Here is a 25,579-nt window from a genome sequence, read left to right as displayed (position 1 = left end):
TGCACTGTCCAATTACACCCATGTGACCAAATAGCCCAAACGTATCTACACTGTCCAATTACACCCATGTGACCAAATAGCCCAAACGTATCTACACTGTCCAATTACACCCATGTGACCAAATAGCCCAAACGTATCTACACTGTCCAATTACACCCATGTAACCAAATAGCCAACTAACCCATATGCTTTTGGATTGTGGGAGGAAACTGGAACGCTAGAAGGAAACCCATGTGGTTACAGGGAGAATGTACAAACTCCTTACAGACAGCAGAGAATTGAATCTGGATCAATGTTACTGTAATAACATTAAGCTAACCATTACACTACCATGTCATCTATTACATTTATAGAAATAAATCTATTTATTGAAATAAATTCAAATAAACACTGCCAATAAAAAGTATTCATTCCCCCGCCCCCCCCCCCCCCCCGGAAGTTTTAATGTTTTATTGTTTTACAACATTGAATCACAGTGGATTTAATTTGGATCAACAAAAAAAGACACTTCCATGTCAAAGTGAAAACAGATCTCTACAAAGTGATCTAAATTAATTAAATTATAAAACACAAAATAATTGATTGCATAAGCATTCACTCCCCTTTATTATGACACATCAAAACATCACTGATGGAGCCAGTTGGTTTTAGAAGTTACATAATTAGTTAAGTAGAGATCTGTGTTTGGAGACCTGTGTGCAGTCAAGGTGTTTTAACTGATTGTAGCAAAAGTACACCTGTATCTGGAAGGTCCACTGCTGGGGAGTCAGTATCCTGGCAAAAACTACACCATGAAGACTAAAGAACACTCCAAGCAACTCTGTGAAAAGGTTACTGAAAAGCACAAGTCAGGAGATGGATACAAGGAAATTTCCAAGTCACTGAGTATCTCTTGGAGTACAGCTAAGTAATCATCAAGAAGTGGAAAGAATATGGTACAGCTGAAAATCTGCCTTGAGCAGGTTGTCCTCGAAATCTTAGTGACTGTGCAAGAAGGGGACCAGTGAGAGAAGCTACCAAGAGTACTAGGACAACTCTGGAAGAGTTACAAGCTTCAGCGGCTGAGATGGGGGAGACTGTGCATACAACAATTGTTTCCCAGCTGCTTCACCAGTCACAGCATCATGGGACAGTGGCAAAGAGAAAGCCACTGTTGAATAAACCTCACATGGAATCTGGGCTAGAGTTTGCCAGAAGGTATGTGGGTGACTCTGAAGTCAGCTGGAAGAAGGTTCTATGGTCTGATGAAACCAAAACTGAGCTTTTTGGCAATCAGACTAAATGTTATATTTGGCATAAGCCTAGCACACCGAATAATCAAAAACACACCATCCCTACTGTGAAGTATGGTGGTGGCTGCATCATGCTGTGGGGATGCTTCACTGCAGCAGGCCCTGAAAGGCTTGTGAAGGTAGGGGGTAAAATGAATGCAGCAAATACAGGGAAATCCTGGAGGAAAATCTGATGCAGCCTGCAAGAGAACTGCGACTTGGGAGAAGAATTGCTTTCCAGTGGCAATGACCCCAAGTATAAAGCCAAAGCTACAGATAAATGGCTTAAAAACAACAAAATGAATGTCCTGGAGTGACCAAGTCAGAGACCAGACCTCAATCCAATTGAGAATTTGGGCAGGACTTGAAAAGGTCTGTTCACTCACGATCCCCATGCAATCTGACAGAGCTTGAACAGTTTTGTAAAGAAGAATGGGGAAAAATCGCAGTATCCAGATGTGCAAAGCAGATTGAGACCCATCCACACAGACTCAAAACTGTAATTGCTGCCAAACGTGCATCTACTAAACACTGACTTGAAGGGGGTGAATACTTATGCAATCAATTATTTTGCATTTTATATTGGTAATTAATTTAGATCACTTTGTAGAGATCTGTTTTCACTTTGACACAAAAGAGTCTTTTTCTGTTGATCAGTGTCATAAAAGCCAAATTAAATCCACTGTGATTCAATGTTGTAAAACAATAAAACATGAAAACTTTCGGGGGGGGGGGATAATTTTTTATAGGCACTGTAGGTACACAAATAAACCATTCACTTTTCCAGTTCAAATTGAATAATGGTATTGAGTTGACCCTTTCAAAGGAAGGAGGTATACCTCAAAGCACTGGTCAAGGGGCTGATACAAGGTGTATGCAAAAGGACAGCAGTGGAAAGGGTGAGAAGTTTCATGTTTCTAGGTGTCAACATCTCAGAAGTTCTATCCTGGGCTCAATATGTTGATGCATTTAAGACAAAGGCACACCAGTGGCTGTATTTCAGTAGGGGTTTGAGGGATGTTGGTATGTCAACAAAGACTCCAGAGGAAATTTCCTCTCAACTCTACAAGAGTGGTTGACTCTATTTTAAGACTGGGCCCACTAGCCCCAACCCAGTAGATCTCGACGACCCAGCCGGGGGACAACATTCTGGGGCATCCACCCCGCAAAAGAATGATGACGAGAGACAGCAGCTTGCAATGTGTCAAAGCGTTCCAACACCAGCTTGCTAAGTGAATTTGATGCATCTTATCCTCCCCTCCATGGCCTGTATCGATACTTCTCACGGCCTCAGCAGAGCAGCCAGCATAATCAAAGACCCCCACCCCAGTCTCTCTTCTCCCCCTTCCCATCAGGCAGAAGATACAAAAGCCTGAAAACCAGGCTCAAGGACAGCTTCTACCCTGACTCCCGAATGGCTCACTAGAAAGATCATTGCGATGAGTTACAGCTCGGTGTACAAATACTCTGCACGTAACTGCAAGAAATTGCAGAGAGACGTGAATACAGCTTGGCACATCATGAAAACCAGCCTCCCCTCCATGGACTGTCTGTATTTCTCGCTTACCTCAGTAAAGCAGCCAGCATATTCACCCAGGATGTGCTCTCTTCTCCCCTTTCCCATCGGCGTAAGATACAAAAGCCTGGAAGCACGTCCCACCAGGCTCAGGACAGCTTCTACCCAAATGTTGTTAGATTATTTACTGGTTCCCTAGTACGATAAGGATGGACTCTCAACCTCACAATGTACCTCGTTTCCATTTTTTACCTTTTATCTACTGTGACCACACTTTCTCCGCAGCTGTTTCACTTTATTCTGCATCGTTATTGTTTTACTTTGTTCTATCTCAATGCACGGTTCATTTATTGATTTAGAGACACAGCACAGTAACAGGCCCTCCCAGCCCAACGCACCTGCACCGCTCATCACACCCAGGTAACCAACTAACCTACTGACCCGTATGCCTTTGGACTGTGGGAGGAAACCAGAGCACCCGGAGAGATCCGACTGGTTCATAGGGAGAACAAACAAACTCCTCCCTGACAGTGGCGGGAATTGAACCCGGGTCACTAGGGCTGTGTAATAACTTGCCCTGTATGAATAGTGTACAAGATAGGTTTTTCACTGTACCTTGGTAAACACGACAATAAAACCAATTCCTTTTTCAATGAAATTACCACACGTTCTTCCAAACTTCAGACGGCGTAGGCCCAGCAACTCTGCCCCCTACATCCATTATTTAAGGAGTACAATATGTAAATGGTTTCCTTAGCTTTTATCTGATTCATAAACACTTTTAAATGTGATTAACATAATTTGCATCGTGAGCATTGCTACTGCTGCAATTGCCGTCCTGTTAAACCTCCAAGCTGAAGGGAGATGTGTGCCTATGTAGATTCATTACATACAGAGAGGTGCCTGATTAAATCTCAAAGGCCAGGCCCAGCAGTTGTAATAGATACATATAATTAAATTCCACCCTTAAATGCCTTCATGGATATTAATAAGGAGGCAGAAGTCATTAAAGAGGCAGAAATTTTCATTGCTAACCTGTTTTTAAAGCACATTTGGCTGTTGGGACCTTTTCTTTATTTTATGAGAGCTAGTTCGTTGTTGCCCAGTGAGAATAAAAACTATTTTATTTACTCTCTCTGGTAACACCCCTTTCGCCCACGGTCCACTATCCTTCCTATCAGATTCCTTCTTCTTCAGCCCTTTACCTTGTCCACCTATCACCTTCCAACTTCTTACTTCATCTCCCCTCCCCTACCCACCTACCTTTTCCCTCAACTGGCTTCATCTCTCCCCTGCCAGCTTGTACTCCTTCCCCAACCCCCCGCCTTCTTATTCTGTCACCTTCCCCCTTCCTTTCCACAGATGCTGCTTGACCTGCTGAGTTCCTCTAGCAGTTTGTGTGTGTAACTATTTTACTTGCCTGGTCTTTCTATCATCTCAGAGAGTCATAAAATTTCAGAACACTAGAGGACAGAAACAGGCCCTTCTGTCCATCTAGTCCATGCTGAACAATTAATCTGCTTAGTTCCAGACCACAGCCCTTTATACCCTTCCTATCCATATACCTATCTGTGGTGAACTACATATACCTGTCTGGACATGCCCCCCTCCCCCCCCCCCCCCGCTGACTGCTCCTGTGGCTCCTCCCACAGACCCCTGTATAAAGGCGATTGGAGGCACTGCTCCTCCCTCAGTCTCCAGGATGTTGTATGGTGGTCTCTTGCTACTGCTCTCTTCCAGCGAATAAAAGCCTATATCTCGCCTCACGTCTCCGAGAGTAATTGATGGTGCATCACTATCAGAATTTCTGTTACGTGTTGAAAGCTAACCTGCATCCACCACTTCTGCTGTCTGATCTAATTTTATTTTTAATTTACTCAGTCTTGCAACAATACCAGCATTTATTGTCTCTCTCTCTTTGCCCCTGAACAGATGGGGTAGGCCAACACCCATAGGGCAAATTTCCTTCCCTGAAGAACGTTGGTGAGCCAAGTGCGTTCTGTGACAGTGACAAAGGACATCTGTGGATGTCAGGCTGTCCCAGGTTGGTGGGTCCTGGGATTGGATGTGAGTGCAAGCAGGAGGCAAGAGGGCTGGTGAGTCAGCAAGGCCAGTGGAATCGGGGTCCCTGTCACTGGCTTGACCAGGAGTCAATTCTGAAGATCAAAGTCCCGAAATTCAATCAGGTGTCCAGACGTCAAAGCCTGGAAACTGGGGCCGGAGAATGGGTCCGTGCATGTGGGTGAGTGGGAAGGAGGAAAGGGGCTTGTTTTCCCGTTGTTGTGCTGCTGAGCACTGTAGGCATGCTTTGCTGCTGCTGGAATGCTTGGCTACACTAGTGTGCTGTCCCCTCAGCACATAGGTTGCGTTGGTTGTTAATGCAGAAGATGCCTTTCTCTATGTGTTTTCATGTAATAAATAACCTGAATGTGTATCTGACAGGTTCATGGTCACTGTTACAGATATTAATTTAAAAACTCCTCATTTATTTAATCACTTTAATTAAAATTTCCTAGTTGCTGTGATGGGATTTGAACCCGTGTATCCGGATCAATGATCAGAACTCTGATTGCTGCTCCAGAGACTGTGCTATTGTATTTCCTGCAGACGGAGGGGTGGAAGGTGGTAGCTTTGTAGAGAGTGGTTCCAGAAACTGCAGGTGAATACAGCCCAGTCCATCACAGGCAAAACCCCCTCCACTATTCAGCACACTTACAGAGAGCAGCCACAGGACCATCCATCATCAAGGACCCCACCATCCAGTCCATGCTCTCCTCTCACTGATGCCATCGGGAAGGAGGTACAAAAGCCTAGGCCCCACACCACCAGGTTCAGGAGGAGTTATCACCCTTCAACCGTCAGGCTCCCGAAGCAGCGTGGATAACTTCACTCACCCCAACACTGAACTGATTCCACAACCGACAGACTCACTTGCAAGGACTCTACAACTCACGTTCTCAGTATTATTTAGTTTTTTTTTTGTAGTCTACTTTTTGCACATGGGTTGTTTGTCAGTCTGTGTGCAGTTTTTCACTGATTCTATTGCATTTCTTTGTCCTACTGTGAATGCCCACAAGAAAATGAATCTCAGTGTACTAAATGAACGAACATTGAAAAGAAATTTACTTCTAAATTTGAACTTTTTTGATCATGAACAATTAAGTTTCCCTGAATAAAGCATTTAGTGACAACTCTGTGGTCTGGTCAGCTAATAGTAGGTGGAGTATGATTCAATGGTTAACAGTATAAAGTCAATTATACACCATAAAAATTCAAATTAGTCAGAAAATTAGGTCAATTTAAAAAGCAGAGGAAGCAAATAGATGGTGTAAAGGATGTGGCATGGATAAAGTTGCGAATGAAATTCTTTTCCTCATATCGAGCGGCATTCAACGTCGCACTGCCTGCAACTGACCAGTCTCTCAATTGGTCAAGGCAGGAAAGGACCTGGGAGAAGGACAGGAAGGGACATGGGGAGAAGGCAGGAGATTGGGGCTAAGAGGAAAATCAGATCAGGCACGATGAAATGGCAGAGACTCGACGGGCCAAACGGCCTAATTCTGACCTAACGGTCTCCCTCTTGCTGCTGCCAGCAGAGGGTGCTGGAGTCTTGGGTCTGGTGCTGCAAGTTTTGATCAGCTGCGGTTTCACATTTAATGACCCGAGTGCTGAACGTGTTTTAGTATTCGTGTGATTTGATCGAGGCGCTTTGGCTCGGAACTGGATTTGCGGCTGTGGCCTGCAGCCATCGACATGAGCTGAACTGAGTGAATCAACAACAGTGGCCCATTGGCTCCCGGATCGGCCTCACCTGCCTCAGGGCTGTGGAATCACTTTCGGGGACTCGGCGATTTAACATTCTGCGTTTCATTTGCTTCCTTTTTGTTTCTTGTCTGATTGGTTCTTTTCTCACATGTTTGATGGTCTTGTTGTGTGGGTGTTTTCTTAAACAGGTTCTATGGTGTGTCAAACAACACACACAAATGCTGGTGGAACACAGCAGGCCAGGCAGCATCTATAGGGAGAAGCACTGTCGACGTTTCGGGCCGAGACCCTTTGTGAGGACTAATGGGAAGGAAAAATAGTAAGAGATTTGAAAGTAGTGGGGGGAGGGGGAAATGCGAAATGATAGGAGAAGACCGGAGGGGGAGGGATGAAGCTAAGAGCTGGAAAGGTGATTGGCAAAAGTGATACAGAGCTGGAGAAGGGAAAGGATCATGGGACGGGAGGCCTAGGGAGAAAGAAAGGGGGAAACAACTAAATATGTCAGGGATGGGGTAAGAAGGGGAGGAGGGGCATTAACGGAAGTTAGAGAGATCAATGTTCATGCCATCAGGTTGGAGGCTACCCAGCCGGTATATAAGGTGTTGTTTGTTCCTCCAACCTCAAGATGAGTGTGGATTCATCTTGACAGTAGAGGAGGCCATGGATAAGACATATCAGAATGAGAATGGGATGTGTGGCCACTGGGAGATCCTGCTCTACTCCTGTACTGTCAAGATGAATCCACACTCAGTTCCACCAGCATTTTGTGTGTGTTGTTTGAATTTCCAGCATCTGCAGATTTCCTCATGTTTGTTCTATGGTGTATCTTTGCTTTGTGGTCGCCCGTAAGGTGAATCTGAAGGTTGTACACTGTACAGTACGTCGATAATAAATGTACTTTGAATTCTGAGAACAAGAGGGTGTAGTTTTAAGGTGAGAAGAAGGGGTTTTAAAGATTATCTGAAAGGTAGTTTTTTTTTAACACAGGGAGTGTGTGATATCAGAAACGTACTTCCAGAGGAGATTGTGAAATCAGATACACTGAGTTGTTTAGACAAGACACTGTAGTAGGGCAAGGTATGGATGGATACGGTCCCCTAATGTGGGCATAAGGGTTGGTATGGGGGTGATGGGCTGAAGGGCCTATTCATGAGCTGTACAGGTACATGAATGTGACATACAGCAGCTTCTCTTAATGAAGATTAATTCTCCAGAGGGCACGGGCTATTTCTGTGCAGAAAATGAATCCTGTGGCCACCAGGTTTGAAGAGTGAGGGGACTACTTCTCAATTTTAGCGATGCACCTCGAGCCAGCGACCCCACAACCCCAACTAACCCAACTTAATCACAGGACAATTACCAATTCATCTACCTGGTACATCTTCAGGCTGTGGGAGGAAACTGGAGCACCCGAGGAAAACCCACGCATCCAAGGGGAGGATGTACACAGACTCCTTACAGACAGCACCGGATACGAACTCTGAACTCCAGAAAGCTTTGACTGCAATAGCGTCGTGCTAACTGCTACGCTACCATGGCACCCGATCACCGCTGCACCGGCCGGCCATACCATTATCAGTACATACTGTTTCTGAGGAATGCAAAACAGTTGGCCCACTTCCATTAGTAAGGAAAATCTGCTGCCCTTGCCCAATTCTCACCTTCAGGCCCACTTATGTGATTGTTCCTCCGAATGGAAAGAAGTTACAGAAGCCTCAAGACTCACACCACCAGGAACAGTTATTACCCCTCAACCATCAGACTCTTGAACCAAAGGGGATAATTTCACTTGCCCCATCACTGAAATGTTCCCACAACCTATGGACTCACTTTCAAGGACCCTTCATCTCATGCTCTTGATATTTATAGCTTATTTATTTATTGTTATTATTTCTTTTTTTTGTATTTGCACAGTTTGCTGTCTTTTGGGTTGAATGCCCAAGTTAGTGTGGTCTTTCATTGATCCTGTTATGACTTCTATTCTATTATGGGTCTATTGAGTATGTCCGTAAGGAAACGAATGTCAGGGTTGTATATGGCGACAATATGTACTTTGGTAATAAATTTACTTTGAATGGGCTGTTCTGGTCTAATAAGAGAAGGGCAATATCTGTTGGCCTTGCTGAAGTTCTGTGAATGAATAAGAAGCTGGGTCTTCATGTTGTGTCTGAGCAGACATCAGTTTTTGCAGGAAACCCAGGACCTCTCTGTGGAGTTACAGAACTGTTTGCTTTCCTCTGGTCAAATCTCATCTTCTGGTGTTGTCATAAATAGTGGGATATATTGAACACCACTTAATATAGGGAGGTGAGCAGGGCTTCGGACTGATCTGGTGAGTGGTTTCAGGACACCAATATGACTAGGATGCTCAATTTTATGGGGATACCCATTGTGCCGAGAAAACCCATTGTAACTGCGACACCCAATGCAGCTCCAGTGACCAACGTGACTCAGACACTTAATACCATCAAGACATCTCATACAACTAGGGTGCAAATATGATTAACAGTTCCAATGAGACTAGGAGACCCAGTGTGAGTATGACTAAAGCCACTGAAAGTGGCAGGAACATCCAATAGGGAGTACTGAGTTGGAGATCTGTCAGTGTGCGTGAGAAGGAGGCTAGTTTTGCTACCGTTGTCATGTTTTGTTCTGATCTTCTGAATATTGTGGGCATGTTACGTTGGTGCCAGAGTGTGTGGCAAGGCAACACCTGTGGGCTGCACCCAGACAATCCTTGGGAGTGTTAGTTGTTAACGCAAACAAAGCTTTCACTGTATGTTTTGATGTATGTATGATAAATAAATCTGATCTGATCTGAATCAATATGTCTAAGGCACCAAAGGTGACAAGGACACTTGCGTGACTGGGACACTCAAAATGAATTGAATGCCAAATGAAACCAGGACACCCAATATATAGTTTATTAATGAGTAAGTGGTCTTGGGAGCCAGTGACTGTATTCTGCTTGGGAGCCAGTGACTGTATTCTGCTTGGGAGCCAGTGACTGTATTCCCTACTGTTGCTTGGGAGCCAGTGACTGTATTCCCTACTGTTGCTTGGGAGCCAGTGACTGTATTCTGCTTGGGAGCCAGTGACTGTATTCTCAACTGTTGCTTGGGAGCCAGTGACTGTATTCCCTACTGTTGCTTGGGAGCCAGTGACTGTATTCCCTACTTTTGCTTGGGAGCCAGTGACTGTATTCCCAACTTTTGCTTGGGAGCCAGTGACTGTATTCCCAACTGTTGCTTGGGAGCCAGTGACTGTATTCTCAACTGTTGCTTGGGAGCCAGTGACTGTATTCCCTACTGTTGCTTGGGAGCCAGTGACTGTATTCCCTACTTTTGCTTGGGAGCCAGTGACTGTATTCTCAACTGTTGCTTGGGAGCCAGTGACTGTATTCCCAACTGTTGCTTGGGAGCCAGTGACTGTATTCCCAACTTTTGCTTGGGAGCCAGTGACTGTATTCCCAACTGTTGCTTGGGAGCCAGTGACTGTATTCCCTACTGTTGCTTGGGAGCCAGTGACTGTATTCCCAACTGTTGCTTGGGAGCCAGTGACTGTATTCTCAACTGTTGCTTGGGAGCCAGTGACTGTATTCCCTACTGTTGCTTGGGAGCCAGTGACTGTATTCCCTACTTTTGCTTGGGAGCCAGTGACTGTATTCTCAACTGTTGCTTGGGAGCCAGTGACTGTATTCCCAACTGTTGCTTGGGAGCCAGTGACTGTATTCCCAACTTTTGCTTGGGAGCCAGTGACTGTATTCCCAACTGTTGCTTGGGAGCCAGTGACTGTATTCCCTACTGTTGCTTGGGAGCCAGTGACTGTATTCCCTACTGTTGCTTGGGAGCCAGTGACTGTATTCCCAACTGTTGCTTGGGAGCCAGTGACTGTATTCCCAACAGTTGCTTGGGAGCCAGTGACTGTATTCCCAACTTTTGCTTGGGAGCCAGTGACTGTATTCCCAACTGTTGCTTGGGAGCCAGTGACTGTATTCCCAACTGTTGCTTGGGAGCCAGTGACTGTATTCCCAACTGTTGCTTGGGAGCCAGTGACTGTATTCCCAACTGTTGCTTGGGAGCCAGTGACTGTATTCTCAACTGTTGCTTGGGAGCCAGTGACTGTATTCCCTACTGTTGCTTGGGAGCCAGTGACTGTATTCTCAACTGTTGTTTGGGAGCCAGTGACTGTATTCTCAACTGTTGCTTGGGTGCCAGTGACTGTATTCCCAACTGTTGCTTGGGAGCCAGTGACTGTATTCCCAACTGTTGCTTGGGAGCCAGTGACTGTATTCCCAACTGTTGCTTGGGTGCCAGTGACTGTATTCCCAACTGTTGCTTGGGAGCCAGTGACTGTATTCCCAACTGTTGCTTGGGAGCCAGTGACTGTATTCTCAACTGTTGCTTGGGAGCCAGTGACTGTATTCCCTACTGTTGCTTGGGAGCCAGTGACTGTATTCTCAACTTTTGCTTGGGAGCCAGTGACTGTATTCTCAACTGTTGCTTGGGAGCCAGTGACTGTATTCTCAACTGTTGTTTGGGAGCCAGTGACTGTATTCCCAACTTTTGCTTGGGAGCCAGTGACTGTATTCCCAACTGTTGTTTGGGAGCCAGTGACTGTATTCCCAACAGTTGCTTGGGAGCCAGTGACTGTATTCCCAACTGTTGCTTGGGAGCCAGTGACTGTATTCCCTACTGTTGCTTGGGAGCCAGTGACTGTATTCTCAACTGTTGCTTGGGAGCCAGTGACTGTATTCCCAACAGTTGCTTGGGAGCCAGTGACTGTATTCCCAACAGTTGCTTGGGAGCCAGTGACTGTATTCTCAACTGTTGTTTGGGAGCCAGTGACTGTATTCTCAACTGTTGTTTGGGAGCCAGTGACTGTATTCCCTACTGTTGCTTGGGAGCCAGTGACTGTATTCTCAACTGTTGTTTGGGAGCCAGTGACTGTATTCTCAACTGTTGCTTGGGAGCCAGTGACTGTATTCCCAACTTTTGCTTGGGAGCCAGTGACTGTATTCCCAACAGTTGCTTGGGAGCCAGTGACTGTATTCCCAACTTTTGCTTGGGAGCCAGTGACTGTATTCCCAACTGTTGCTTGGGAGCCAGTGACTGTATTCCCAACTGTTGCTTGGGAGCCAGTGACTGTATTCCCAACTGTTGCTTGGGAGCCAGTGACTGTATTCCCAACTGTTGCTTGGGAGCCAGTGACTGTATTCTCAACTGTTGCTTGGGAGCCAGTGACTGTATTCCCTACTGTTGCTTGGGAGCCAGTGACTGTATTCTCAACTGTTGTTTGGGAGCCAGTGACTGTATTCTCAACTGTTGCTTGGGTGCCAGTGACTGTATTCCCAACTGTTGCTTGGGAGCCAGTGACTGTATTCCCAACTGTTGCTTGGGAGCCAGTGACTGTATTCCCAACTGTTGCTTGGGTGCCAGTGACTGTATTCCCAACTGTTGCTTGGGAGCCAGTGACTGTATTCCCAACTGTTGCTTGGGAGCCAGTGACTGTATTCTCAACTGTTGCTTGGGAGCCAGTGACTGTATTCCCTACTGTTGCTTGGGAGCCAGTGACTGTATTCTCAACTTTTGCTTGGGAGCCAGTGACTGTATTCTCAACTGTTGCTTGGGAGCCAGTGACTGTATTCTCAACTGTTGTTTGGGAGCCAGTGACTGTATTCCCAACTTTTGCTTGGGAGCCAGTGACTGTATTCCCAACTGTTGTTTGGGAGCCAGTGACTGTATTCCCTACTGTTGCTTGGGACCCAGTGACTGTATTCTCAACTGTTGTTTGGGAGCCAGTGACTGTATTCCCTACTGTTGCTTGGGAGCCAGTGACTGTATTCCCTACTTTTGCTTGGGAGCCAGTGACTGTATTCCCAACTTTTGCTTGGGAGCCAGTGACTGTATTCCCAACTGTTGCTTGGGAGCCAGTGACTGTATTCTCAACTGTTGCTTGGGAGCCAGTGACTGTATTCCCTACTGTTGCTTGGGAGCCAGTGACTGTATTCCCTACTTTTGCTTGGGAGCCAGTGACTGTATTCTCAACTGTTGCTTGGGAGCCAGTGACTGTATTCCCAACTGTTGCTTGGGAGCCAGTGACTGTATTCCCAACTTTTGCTTGGGAGCCAGTGACTGTATTCCCAACTGTTGCTTGGGAGCCAGTGACTGTATTCCCTACTGTTGCTTGGGAGCCAGTGACTGTATTCCCAACTGTTGCTTGGGAGCCAGTGACTGTATTCTCAACTGTTGCTTGGGAGCCAGTGACTGTATTCCCTACTGTTGCTTGGGAGCCAGTGACTGTATTCCCTACTTTTGCTTGGGAGCCAGTGACTGTATTCTCAACTGTTGCTTGGGAGCCAGTGACTGTATTCCCAACTGTTGCTTGGGAGCCAGTGACTGTATTCCCAACTTTTGCTTGGGAGCCAGTGACTGTATTCCCAACTGTTGCTTGGGAGCCAGTGACTGTATTCCCTACTGTTGCTTGGGAGCCAGTGACTGTATTCCCTACTGTTGCTTGGGAGCCAGTGACTGTATTCCCAACTGTTGCTTGGGAGCCAGTGACTGTATTCCCAACTGTTGCTTGGGAGCCAGTGACTGTATTCCCTACTGTTGCTTGGGAGCCAGTGACTGTATTCTCAACTGTTGCTTGGGAGCCAGTGACTGTATTCCCTACTGTTGCTTGGGAGCCAGTGACTGTATTCCCAACTGTTGCTTGGGAGCCAGTGACTGTATTCCCTACTGTTGCTTGGGAGCCAGTGACTGTATTCCCTACTGTTGCTTGGGAGCCAGTGACTGTATTCTCAACTGTTGCTTGGGAGCCAGTGACTGTATTCCCTACTGTTGCTTGGGAGCCAGTGACTGTATTCCCAACTGTTGCTTGGGAGCCAGTGACTGTATTCCCTACTGTTGCTTGGGAGCCAGTGACTGTATTCTCAACTGTTGCTTGGGAGCCAGTGACTGTATTCCCAACTGTTGCTTGGGAGCCAGTGACTGTATTCTCAACTGTTGCTTGGGAGCCAGTGACTGTATTCCCTACTGTTGCTTGGGAGCCAGTGACTGTATTCCCTACTGTTGCTTGGGAGCCAGTGACTGTATTCCCAACTTTTGCTTGGGAGCCAGTGACTGTATTCCCAACTGTTGCTTGGGAGCCAGTGACTGTATTCCCTACTGTTGCTTGGGAGCCAGTGACTGTATTCTCAACTGTTGCTTGGGAGCCAGTGACTGTATTCCCAACTGTTGCTTGGGAGCCAGTGACTGTATTCCCTACTGTTGCTTGGGAGCCAGTGACTGTATTCTCAACTGTTGCTTGGGAGCCAGTGACTGTATTCCCTACTGTTGCTTGGGAGCCAGTGACTGTATTCCCTACTGTTGCTTGGGAGCCAGTGACTGTATTCTCAACTGTTGCTTGGGAGCCAGTGACTGTATTCCCAACTGTTGCTTAGGAGCCAGTGACTGTATTCCCAACAGTTGCTTGGGAGCCAGTGACTGTATTCCCAACTGTTGCTTGGGAGCCAGTGACTGTATTCCCTACTGTTGCTTGGGAGCCAGTGACTGTATTCTCAACTGTTGCTTGGGAGCCAGTGACTGTATTCCCAACAGTTGCTTGGGAGCCAGTGACTGTATTCCCAACAGTTGCTTGGGAGCCAGTGACTGTATTCTCAACTGTTGTTTGGGAGCCAGTGACTGTATTCTCAACTGTTGTTTGGGAGCCAGTGACTGTATTCCCTACTGTTGCTTGGGAGCCAGTGACTGTATTCTCAACTGTTGTTTGGGAGCCAGTGACTGTATTCTCAACTGTTGCTTGGGAGCCAGTGACTGTATTCCCAACTTTTGCTTGGGAGCCAGTGACTGTATTCCCAACAGTTGCTTGGGAGCCAGTGACTGTATTCCCAACTTTTGCTTGGGAGCCAGTGACTGTATTCCCAACTGTTGCTTGGGAGCCAGTGACTGTATTCCCAACTGTTGCTTGGGAGCCAGTGACTGTATTCCCAACTGTTGCTTGGGAGCCAGTGACTGTATTCCCAACTGTTGCTTGGGAGCCAGTGACTGTATTCTCAACTGTTGCTTGGGAGCCAGTGACTGTATTCCCTACTGTTGCTTGGGAGCCAGTGACTGTATTCTCAACTGTTGTTTGGGAGCCAGTGACTGTATTCTCAACTGTTGCTTGGGTGCCAGTGACTGTATTCCCAACTGTTGCTTGGGAGCCAGTGACTGTATTCCCAACTGTTGCTTGGGAGCCAGTGACTGTATTCCCAACTGTTGTTTGGGAGCCAGTGACTGTATTCCCTACTGTTGCTTGGGACCCAGTGACTGTATTCTCAACTGTTGTTTGGGAGCCAGTGACTGTATTCCCTACTGTTGCTTGGGAGCCAGTGACTGTATTCTCAACTGTTGTTTGGGAGCCAGTGACTGTATTCTCAACTGTTGCTTGGGAGCCAGTGACTGTATTCCCTACTGTTGCTTGGGAGCCAGTGACTGTATTCTCAACTGTTGCTTGGGAGCCAGTGACTGTATACCCTACTGTTGCTTGGGAGCCAGTGACTGTATTCCCTACTGTTGCTTGAGAGCCAGTGACTGTACTCCCAACTGTTGCTGGGGAGCCAGTGACTGTATTCCCTACCGCTGGCTCTACTAGTGGCAAGGATTGATCAGTAGTCAGGCTCCACCCAGGACATTCTCTTGTTACTTCCCTCCCACTGGGCAACATTACAAAAGCCTGACCGCATGTACCACCAGGCTCGGGGCAGCTTCTACCCTACTGCTATAAGATTATTGAATGGTTTCCTAATACAATAAGATGGACTCTTGACCTCACAATCTACCTTGTCATGACCTTGTACCTTATTGGTTACCCGCACTACACTTTTTCTGTAGTTGTTACACTTTATTCTGCGTTGTTAATTTTCTAACTTTTTCTACCCCTGTGCACTGTGTAATTATTTGATCCATGTGAACAGTATACAAGACAAGCTTTTCACTATATCTTGGTAGATATGGGCAAAAACCAATTCCAAACTTGATGCCTGGTGGTTGATCTGTATAGCTTTCAAACAGGGGTCCCCACACTGGGGTCCACAGGCCTCTCAGGAGTCCATGGCATAAAAAAATTTGGGGACCCCTACTCCAAAAAGTCTTTGCTTAAGAGGAGACTCCAAAGCCAGGGCTCCTGATTGAAAGGCCATTGGCAATAAACCCATTTATTTAATTAGTAGTAAGAGACTGGGGCTTGCTGCCACAGGAACTGGCTGAGGTGAACTGTCTGAAGTCATTTTAAGGGGAAACTGGATATGTAGACAGAGGAGAAGGAAGCAGAAGGGACACTGATTGCAGGATAAGTGAAGCATCAAGACTGGACTAGGAAGCTAAATGCCCCTGGAGTTGTAAATCAAGATAATGCAGATGCCAGGTATCTGATAATAATAACAGAAAATATTTGGAATACTCAGAAGGTCAGGCAGCGTCTGTGGTAGGAGAAGCATGAATGAATGTTTTGGGTCATCGGAGACCTTCTGACAATCTGGCACACTGAATCTGATTCCCTTTTCAAAGATTCTGCCCCAGGTGGCGAGTATTCCTGGAATTTTCTGTTTTCGATTTGCCCTGATCTTGTGATATAAATTATGTATTGACTCATTAAATAAAGTCCACATCGTGAATAATATTGATGGTATCCTAAGCAAGCAGGCTGGGGTAGGTTTTATTTATTTTATTGAGTATTTTATTTGTGGGTCACTGGTCTTGAGAACCAATTAAAGTAAAATGGTTAGATCAGTTCATTCCTGTGGCTGGAATGAATTATAAGCTCAGGGTTGTTAGCTAGCCTGCTGCTCAGTAATGTTACCATCATCATTTTTGAAATTACTCGAGGAAAAGTGTCTGCAGAATTCAGACTGCAGTGATTCAATCGGTGTAAGGTCACTATTATCTGACCAAGGGCAATGAAGGATGGGCAACAAACACTGCCCTTGCTGGTGACTCCAACATCTTGAGAAATGGCTAAAGTAAAGACAAATTTCCAGTAGCTTTTATACTTTATTCTGCATTGTTTTTATTTTATCATATTCTAGCTAAGGCACTGTGTAATGATCTGAACTAAGGAGCATTAGTTGGCTCTAGACATGTACTCGCTAGAGTTTCGAAGATTGTGGGGGCGGGGTATATCATTGAAACTGATTGAATATTGAAAGGTCTAGAAAGTGTGGACATGGAGAGGATGCTTCCAATAGAGGGAGAAGCTAGGACCAAAGGGCACATCCTCAGAATAGAGATGAAGAGGAACTTCTTTAGTCCGAGTGTGGTGAACCTGTGAAATTCATTGCCACAGACAGGGAATATTTAAAATGAAGGTTGATACCTTCTTGATTAGTAAATGTGTCAAAGGTTGTGGGGAGAAGACAGGAGACTGGGGTTGAGAGGGATAGTGGGGCACCATAGCAGTGTCATGTCTTACAGCTTGGGCGTCAGGGTTCGGAGTTCAATCCCAGCATTCTCTGTGAGGAGCTTGAATGGCTTCCCTGTGGAATGCCTGGGTTTCTTCCGGGTTCTCTGGTTTCCTCCCACACTCTGAAGATGTACTGGTTACTAGGTTAACAATCATTGTAAATTGTCCTATGATTAGGCTGGGGTTAAATCGAGGGCTGCTAGAAAGCCTGTAAGGGCTGGTCCTTGCTGTATCTCCAAAGATCAGCCTTGATGAAATGGGACAGCAGGCTTGATGGGCTGAATGGCCCAACTTTGCTCTTATCATATGGTCTTACACAAGCAAGACAAGCTTTTCACCTAACCTTGGTACACGAGACAATAAACCACAACCAACACCAAAAATCAGGACAAATGGGATGGATGAGAACATAGAACAGTACAGGCCCTTCGGCCCACAGTGTTGTACTGACCCTTTAACCTTTTCTCTAAGATCAATCAACCCCTTCCCTCCTAGACAGCCCCCCATTTTTCTATCGTCCATGTGCCCATCTAAGAGTTAAAGAGATGAAACAGGTTAAACAGAGTGCAGCTGCTTGCTCAGGGAAAAACCCGGCTCCATTTTGCCATGGTGACATCACCGAGCATCATGATGGCTTTTGTTGAGGGCATATTTAGTACTACCGAACTTCTGAAAGGCCTCTTTCAGAAGATCAAGTGTTTCTACTGCCACCCTCTTTGGTGACTGGATTCTTTGTTCTTCGTGCTCAGCGCAGGGAGCCTCACATACGTTCCTACATGAAACTTTTCCCGATGGACGTGGGCATGGGCTGAGCCAAGTGTGCATGGTCAAGACCTCTGCTTTATTCACTGCCCAGAAGTTCTTGGTCACTTTGAATGGTGGGTTAATTGTCCCCCATCACAGTGCACTGACGCCTGAGGCCACCGGACTACTCTCACATGTGAGAAGAGCTTTATGCTGCTGCATCAGACCAGGGACACCGTGCTGGCATGGGTTAAGACAACGCGGCCACGGTCCTGCCCAGGGATGCGCGGCAGCGTGACGCTTGGCAGCGCTGGCGACTGGAAGATCGGGGTTCAATTCCTGCCGTCTGTCAGGAATTTGTACTTTCTCCCCGAGATCACGTGGTTTCCTCCCACATTCCAAAGACCTATCGGTTAGGGTTAGTAAGTTGTGGGCACACTATGCTGGCATCAGAGGCATGGCGACACTTGACAGCTGCCCCCAGCACATCCCAGGACTGTGTTGGTCGTTGTTGTAAATGACGCATTTCACCGTATGTTTCAACATTTCAATGCACAAGCGACAAATAAAGTTAACCTTTGGAGCTAAATGTCAGAAGCCTGCTTATCCAAACCAAACCCTTTAGCACTGTTGCCTCAGTGGCCCGAATACAATCACGGCATTAGGTGCTGTCTATGTGGAGTCTGCATGCTCTCCACGCAACCACATGAGCTTCCCACGGGCGGTCCAGCTTCCTCCTGCATCCCAAAGATACGGAATTAGCTGGCCACTCAGTAAAGCATCCAGTGTAATCACATAATCAGTGCATAATTGTTCCTCGTGTGCTGGTGAGTGTGGACTCTGGGAGAGGGACATGTTGATATGAGTGTGGGTAGAATAAAAAATGGGATTAGTGTAAATGGGTGGCTGGTGGTCAGTGCAGAGCCTATGGGCTGAATGGCCTGTCCCCTGGTGCATCTCCCTGTGACTCAATGGATCAATGCTACGTGCTGGTTTTGGGTTGGATACTGAAACAACTACAAGCTCTAACACATTGACGCTCTGGTATCAATATTGGAGTTTGTTTATTATTGTCACATACTTATATTGTCACAGCTTGTCTTGCATACTTTTTATACAGATCAGATAATTACACAGTGTATTGTGGTGTGTGTGTGTATGTGTGTGTATGTGAGCCCCCTTAACTCCCGGTGGAGTCATCGGGGCGCCGTCATGACAAGCTTTTCGCACCGATCTTTTTGGTGATTGCTCGTCGCACGGCGTGCCTTGGGCATCTGAAACCTGGCGGAGCCCGTCCCTCTCCGGGTATGTGTATTGTGGTAGAACAAGTTAAAACAGTAACAGGTAAAGTGTAACAACTGCAGAGAAAGTGCTGTGCGGTTAGGCAATAAGGTGCAAGATCATAGTCAGGTAGATTGCGAGGTTAAGAGTTTTATAACAATGGGGCTGTTTCCGTAATGTGCTGAACTTGTGGATACACTGAGCTGTGTCCACGACAGTGGTTTCTTGCAGTTACACACAGAACTGTTGCCATTCTAAGCTGCAATGCATCAGGATAAGATGCCTTCCATCTTGTCCTACTAGGAAACCCTTCAACAGTCTTACAGCAAAGGGGCAGAAGCTGTCCTTGAGACTGGTGCTACCTGGTATCAGGCCTTTGTATTTATTTTATTGAGATACCGCGTGGAGCAGGCCCCTCTGGCCCCTCAATCCACGCCGCCCAGCAATCCCCCGATTTAATCCTAGTCTAATCACGGGACAACTTACAACGATCAACTAACCTACCAACGGGGCCAACTTTGGACGGTGGGAGGAAACCAGCACACCTGGAGGAAACCCAGGCGGTCACGGGGAGAACGTGCAAACTCCTTACGGGTATCTTCGGGCTGACGGGAGAGGGGAGAAGAGGGGGTGGCTGGAGGGTTTGGATACGTTGGCTGCTTTGCTGAGGCACTGCGCAATATAGACAGAGCCCGCGGAGGGGAGGCTGCTTCTGCCATGTGCTTTACTTACAGGCTGCGCTCGGTTGTGTTGGCAGCAGCTGAGGGAGGTTTTAAGTTTTAATCTGAGCCGCATCAGTGAAATGCATGGCTCAGATTTACACACATCAGGACACAGCAAATGGTTTTCAATCCCTCAAGCCTGTCATCTCTTTCAAAGACCTCTCTATAAATTCACATTTGGCCAAATTCCCTTAAACCATGTCAATCAGTGGCTCACACATGAAACACTGAAGAGACAGGGCCTTTCAAGTGCTGGTGAAGGACTCTCGGCCTGAAACATCAACTGTTTATTCCCCTCCATAGATGCTGCCCAACCTGTATGTGTCATTTTGGATTTCCAGCGTCTGCGGAATCTCTTGTCTAGCTAATGGCTGGGGATTCCAATTCTATCATTAACTGGGCGAAGGAATATCTGAAAAACCTTGTCCCAAACATTTGATTCAGACCCACTCAAAGTTTCCCACCAGCAGAGACATTTAATCTCCCTCCACCCTACTAGATTCCAGCAGCATCATGAAAGTTTGGATCAAAGCAGTTTAGGGAAGACAGTGTTAGCTAACAGGCAGGAGTGTCACAGTCTGTAAAGCTGCTGCCTCAGGTACTGTTGGTCAGGAGTTTGCATGTTCTGCCCATGGCCATGCAAGCTTTATCCAGGTACCCTGGTTTCCTCCACAAGTGCAGGTCGGAAGGTTAACTGCATTCTGTAATTTCTCCCGGTGTGTGGATACAATCTGGGTGAGAGGTTGGGTATGTGAGGGAAAAAATGGTTACAGGGAAACCTAGTGGGGGAATGGATGGCTCTATGAGCTGGCATTGATTTGATGGGCTGAAAGGCCTCCATGTCATCATGAAATGTGGCTGCTAGCACAATCTTGCCAACTAATTTAACTCTTCGGATTCTGGAAGAATTCATTTCAACGCTTCACCACAAGCAGTAAAACAAAATTGCATCCGAACAACACTTGACGCAATGTAAGCCGATATGCATCACAGTTGATTAATAACTTTCCGAGGTATAGTTGCAGTTATTACATAAGGAGACAACATCCATTTTGCAATTGGAAAGACCCCACGAACAACAAAGAGATGTATGTTTTAACAAAGGGACGTATGTTTGCTTGGTGACATTGGATACGGAGATGGGCAAGTGCCTACTCCCTCCGGACTCTCCATCCAGCTGACACATCTGACGGACACGGATGCTTAAAAATCAGCCCCTCAAACCTGCTTAGAGCAAGTTATCGATGCAAATGTCTGGAGTGAGGACACAGAACATGCAGCTCAGCACAGGCACCTCGGCCCACAACGTTGTGCCGATCGATTCGAATACTCTATGAGCAATCTAATCCTTCCCTGCCTCTCTTCCTGCAGGTAGATGGGTGTAAGAAAATTGGAAGGTTATGGACGGTGTAGGAGGAGAGGGTTACATAGACCATGGAGTAGGTTTATAAAGGTCAGCATGACATCATGGGTTGGAAGGCCCATACTTTGCTTTAATCTTCTATATTCCATATTCTATGAACATTGTAGAACATAACATCTTTAAACCTACTCTAAGATCAATCCAACCTTCCCTCCTACATAGCCCTCCATTTTTCTATCATCCACGTGCCTATCTAAGAGTTTCTTAAATGCCCCTAAAGTATGCCACCACTCCTGCAGGGCGTGCCCCAATACCACCTCTCTCTGTGTAAAGAACTTACATCTGGCACCCCCTCGACACATTCCTCCAATCAGTTTAAAATTAAGCCCAAGAACAAGTGAGGCTTGACTCCTGGACCTCGTGCCTCAGCAGCAGACGTGCAGTCCTCTGCTCTTCCCAAAATGGCCGAATGCTTTGCGGCTCCTCTGTGCGAGTCCTGCACAAAGCACCCGCTGCAAAGGCGGAGTGAATCACTGCAGAGACTGGAAGCCTGAGATCACAGGTTGGCACTGGGCAGCGACCCTGGAGACAGAAGGTTATTGTCTGAGGCCGACGGCCTTTCACGAGATGAGCTGCCACTTCCACTTCTGGCAATGGTCGTAACTCTGAAACGTTAACCACTTTACCACTGTAATTACCCTCACCCTAGGCAGCCCCAGACAGATATACAACATTCCCCTAACATTACAAAGTGACTAGACATCAGTTCCTGCAATGTAAGGGGTGGGTTTAACCCCTTCCCTCCCTTACCTAGTCATAACGCGAAGATTTTGACTCCCTCACATTGTGGGATGGATGTAAGATTTAAGTAAGTTCTAATTCTAATACTGAATATTCCTTTCTCCTGTACATGGATGGGAGGGGCATGGGGGCTATCATCCGGCTGCAGTGGATGGGACTGGGGAGAATGGTGGGTCGGCATGGACTTGATGGGCCGAAGAGCCTGCTTCTGTGCTATCGTGCACGCTGACTCCGTGCTATGTTGGGGGAAGGAAGATGTTTCACACGCAAGACTGTTTAGTGTCATTTTCAGTACAAAGGAGTGTATGGAGGACAAAATAATTGTTACTCCAGATTTGATGCAGCACAAAATAAACACAAGATAAAGAACAGGATAATAAAAAACACAATAAATATAAATTCATAGGACAGCTTAGTACATAGATTGATTGTGACACTAAGCACAGGAGTGTCTGTACATAAGATGACAAGGTATTAGAGCATTACAGAGGATCCAAGTGACAACAGTCTTGCCACATCAGTGGGCCGGTGCCTGCAATTTGGCCACAAAGCAACATGTTTTTTATACTATATTATATTTGTTTTATTAATTTCTATCAAATTTAGAGGGGAATAGGGCTGCTCTGTGAGCTGGTATTGACTCACAGGCAGTGGTAGGGCTGTTGGCGGTAGTGTTGTACAAGGGTCAAGGGTCAGCTTTAACCAACACACACAAAATGCCGGAGGAACTCAGCAGGCCAGGCAGCATCCATGGAAAAGAGTAAACAGTCAACGATTTGGGCTGAAACCCTTCAGCAGGACTTTTAGAACATAGAATAGTACAGCACATTACAGGCCCTTCGGCCCACAATGTTGTGCCGACCCTCAAACCCTGCTTCCCATATAACCCCCCACGTTAAATTCCTCCATTTACCTGTCTAGTAGTCTCTTAAACTTCACTAGTGTATCTGCCTCCACCACTGACTCAGGCAATGCACGCCACGCACCAACCACTCTCTGAATGAAAAACCTTCCTCTAATATCCCCCTTGAACTTCCCTCCCCTTACTTTAAAGTCATGTCCTCTTGTACTGAGCAATGGTGCCCTGGGGAAGAGGCGCTGGCTGTCCACTCTGTCTATTCCTCTTAATATCTTGTATACCTCTATCATGTCTCCTCTCATCCCTCTTCCCTCCAAAGAGTAAAGCCTTAGATCCCTTAATCTCTGATCATAATCCATTCTCTCTAAACCAGGCAGCATCCTGGTAAATCTCTGTACCCTTTCCAATGCGTCCACATCCTTCCTATAGTGGGGCGATCAGAACTTGTTCAACTTTATTTGCCTTGTACGTTTACATGGATTAGGAATTTGCTGCGGTGTGTCGGTATGACATACAACAAAAAAAAAGCGGCATTCAATAATTATAAATAATTTTATAAAAATAAAGTTAGGAGTACAGACATGGAATAAAATGTGTATAAATACATAATACCAGCATGTAGTTACAGTGTAAGCAGCATTATAAAAAGTATTTTGAAGTGTTTACAGTGCAGAGAAAGGGGTAATAGTATTGTGGGGGTGAGGGGTTGATCACATTAACTGCTTGAGGGAAGAAACTTTTAAAATGGTCTGAAGTTTTTGTTTTAATAGCTTTATAGTGCTTTCTGGAAGGGAGTGATTGGAAAAGGCAGTGTGTAGGGTGGGTAGAACATAAGACATAGGAACAGAATTAGGGCATTCAGTCCACTGAGTCTGTTTCGCCATTTCCCACTCAATTCCCATTCTCCTGCCTTCTCTATCACCTTTCACGCTCTGACTAATCACAAACTTATCAATCTCTGCCTTAAATGCACCCAGTGAATAGGCCTCCACAGTCGCTTGTGTCAATGAATTCCACAATTCAGTAACCTCTCGCTAAAGAAATTCCTCCTCATCTCTGTTCTAAGTAGATGTAGGCTCCCCCACCAAAATAAACATCCTCTTCACATCCACACTAACTAGGCCTTTGAACATCCAACAGGTTTCAATCAGATCCCCTCTCATTCTTTGAGCCTTCAAATGCTGCTCGTATGATAATCCTTTCACTCCTGGAATCATTCTCGTGAACCTTCTCTGAACTCTCTCCAATGTCAGCACATCCTTTCTTTAAAAAGGGGGCTCAAAATTGTTGGCAATAGTCCAAGCAAGGCCTCACCCAGGGCCTTGAACAGCCTCAGCATTACATTCTTGCTTTAATATTCTAGTCCTCTTGAAAGGAATGCTAACACTGTTTTCACCTTCCTCACCACTGATTCAACCTGCAAGTTAACCTTTAGGGAGCAGTCTTGCACGAGGTTTCCCAAATCCCTTTGAACCTCGGATTTTTGAATTTTCTCCCTATTTAGTAAACAGACTTTTGTGCCTTCTATCAAGGTGCATGGCCATACACTTCCGGACACTGTGCCATCTCCACAATCAGCCTGCTTCTTTGCCCTACAAGCCCTGCAGTGATGGTAGATTGCAAACAATGACCTTTCCGGCTGTCCTGACGGTTCACTGTAATTTTCACTTATTGTGAGAGGATGCTACACCAGACCAGACAATATTGGCTGATGCTCACAAGAAGTTCAGGCGAAATAGAAACAGGCTCTATAAAAGCAGGAAATCACGAACACGAGAGATGCTGGAAATCCAGAGCAACACACGCAAAATGCTGGAGGAACTCAGCAGGTCAGGCGGCATCTATGGAGAGGAATGAAGAGTCAATGTTTTGGGCCGCATTCCTCCAGAATTTTGTGTGTGAGTGTGTGTTGCTCTATAGGAGTAGGGACAATGTAATCGGCATCTTTGTGGACATGTCCCGGGGCTCAGCTCTTTGGACCCAGGCAGAGTTTGACACTGTAGTCACACTCCAATATGACGGGGATCGGAAACGATGAAGTTGGGAGGGGGGGAGGTAAGATGGGTCACAGATGAGACAGTCACTAAGCCATCATTGAAAGGGAAAGAAACCATGTTAACCCTGTGTGACATTACGTCCATGTGAGATCCCTACTCTACCAGATCACCACTGGAAGTGCATCACTGCCTGGTATATGGGAATTGCGGTGTATCAGATCACAAGTCCCTGCAATGGTTATTGAGGACTGCCGAAAATATCACTCTCCCTGCCCCTGAGCTCCCCATTCAGGACAGAAATCAGAAACACTGCGTATGCAGTTCCTCCAGTATTATCAAAGACCCCCTCCCATCCTCCCCACAAATGCTCTGACCTCCTGCCGTCACGGCAGAAGAACTGTCAGGCTGGACAACAATCCCAACCCCCGCCAGGGCTGTTAGACTTTGCAACACCCCGTCTGAATTCCCCACCACACCCTCACCCCCACTCCCCAACACACATGCATATTCCCATGTTGCCTTTCTGTCACGTCATCTTTTATTGCTGCCGATTCACATATGCACATGGCTGCTTGTTTTATTCGAATAGAGCCAGTCACATCATACAGAAACATGCACCTCACATCTTATGTCAACTTGTCAATCTTCAAGCCACGCCACTCAGGGACTTGTTTTGTGACTGTGTGTGACTGTGCCTACTGTGTTGGCCCAGAGGAAAAATGTTCCGTTTAGCTGTATACGTGTGTATGGTTGAATGACAATTACACCCGGAATGGACATCCTTCAACAACACGATCAGAAGGACATGTTGCTTTGG

General features: G+C 46.3%; 1 protein-coding gene across 10 annotated transcripts in view; it reads right to left on the bottom strand.

Annotated features, from left to right (window-relative positions):
• The window catches only part of msi2b (musashi RNA-binding protein 2b), a 642,445-nt gene that overhangs the window by 35,432 nt on the left and 581,434 nt on the right, over positions 1 to 25,579 (bottom strand). The gene's annotated exons all lie outside the window — the stretch shown is intronic.

This window comes from Hypanus sabinus, chromosome 6, assembly GCF_030144855.1.
Source record: "Hypanus sabinus isolate sHypSab1 chromosome 6, sHypSab1.hap1, whole genome shotgun sequence".
Taxonomy (NCBI): Eukaryota; Metazoa; Chordata; class Chondrichthyes; order Myliobatiformes; family Dasyatidae; genus Hypanus; species Hypanus sabinus.
Note: the sequence above shows the minus strand (reverse complement) of the source record. Positions and strands in the feature narration are given on the sequence as shown.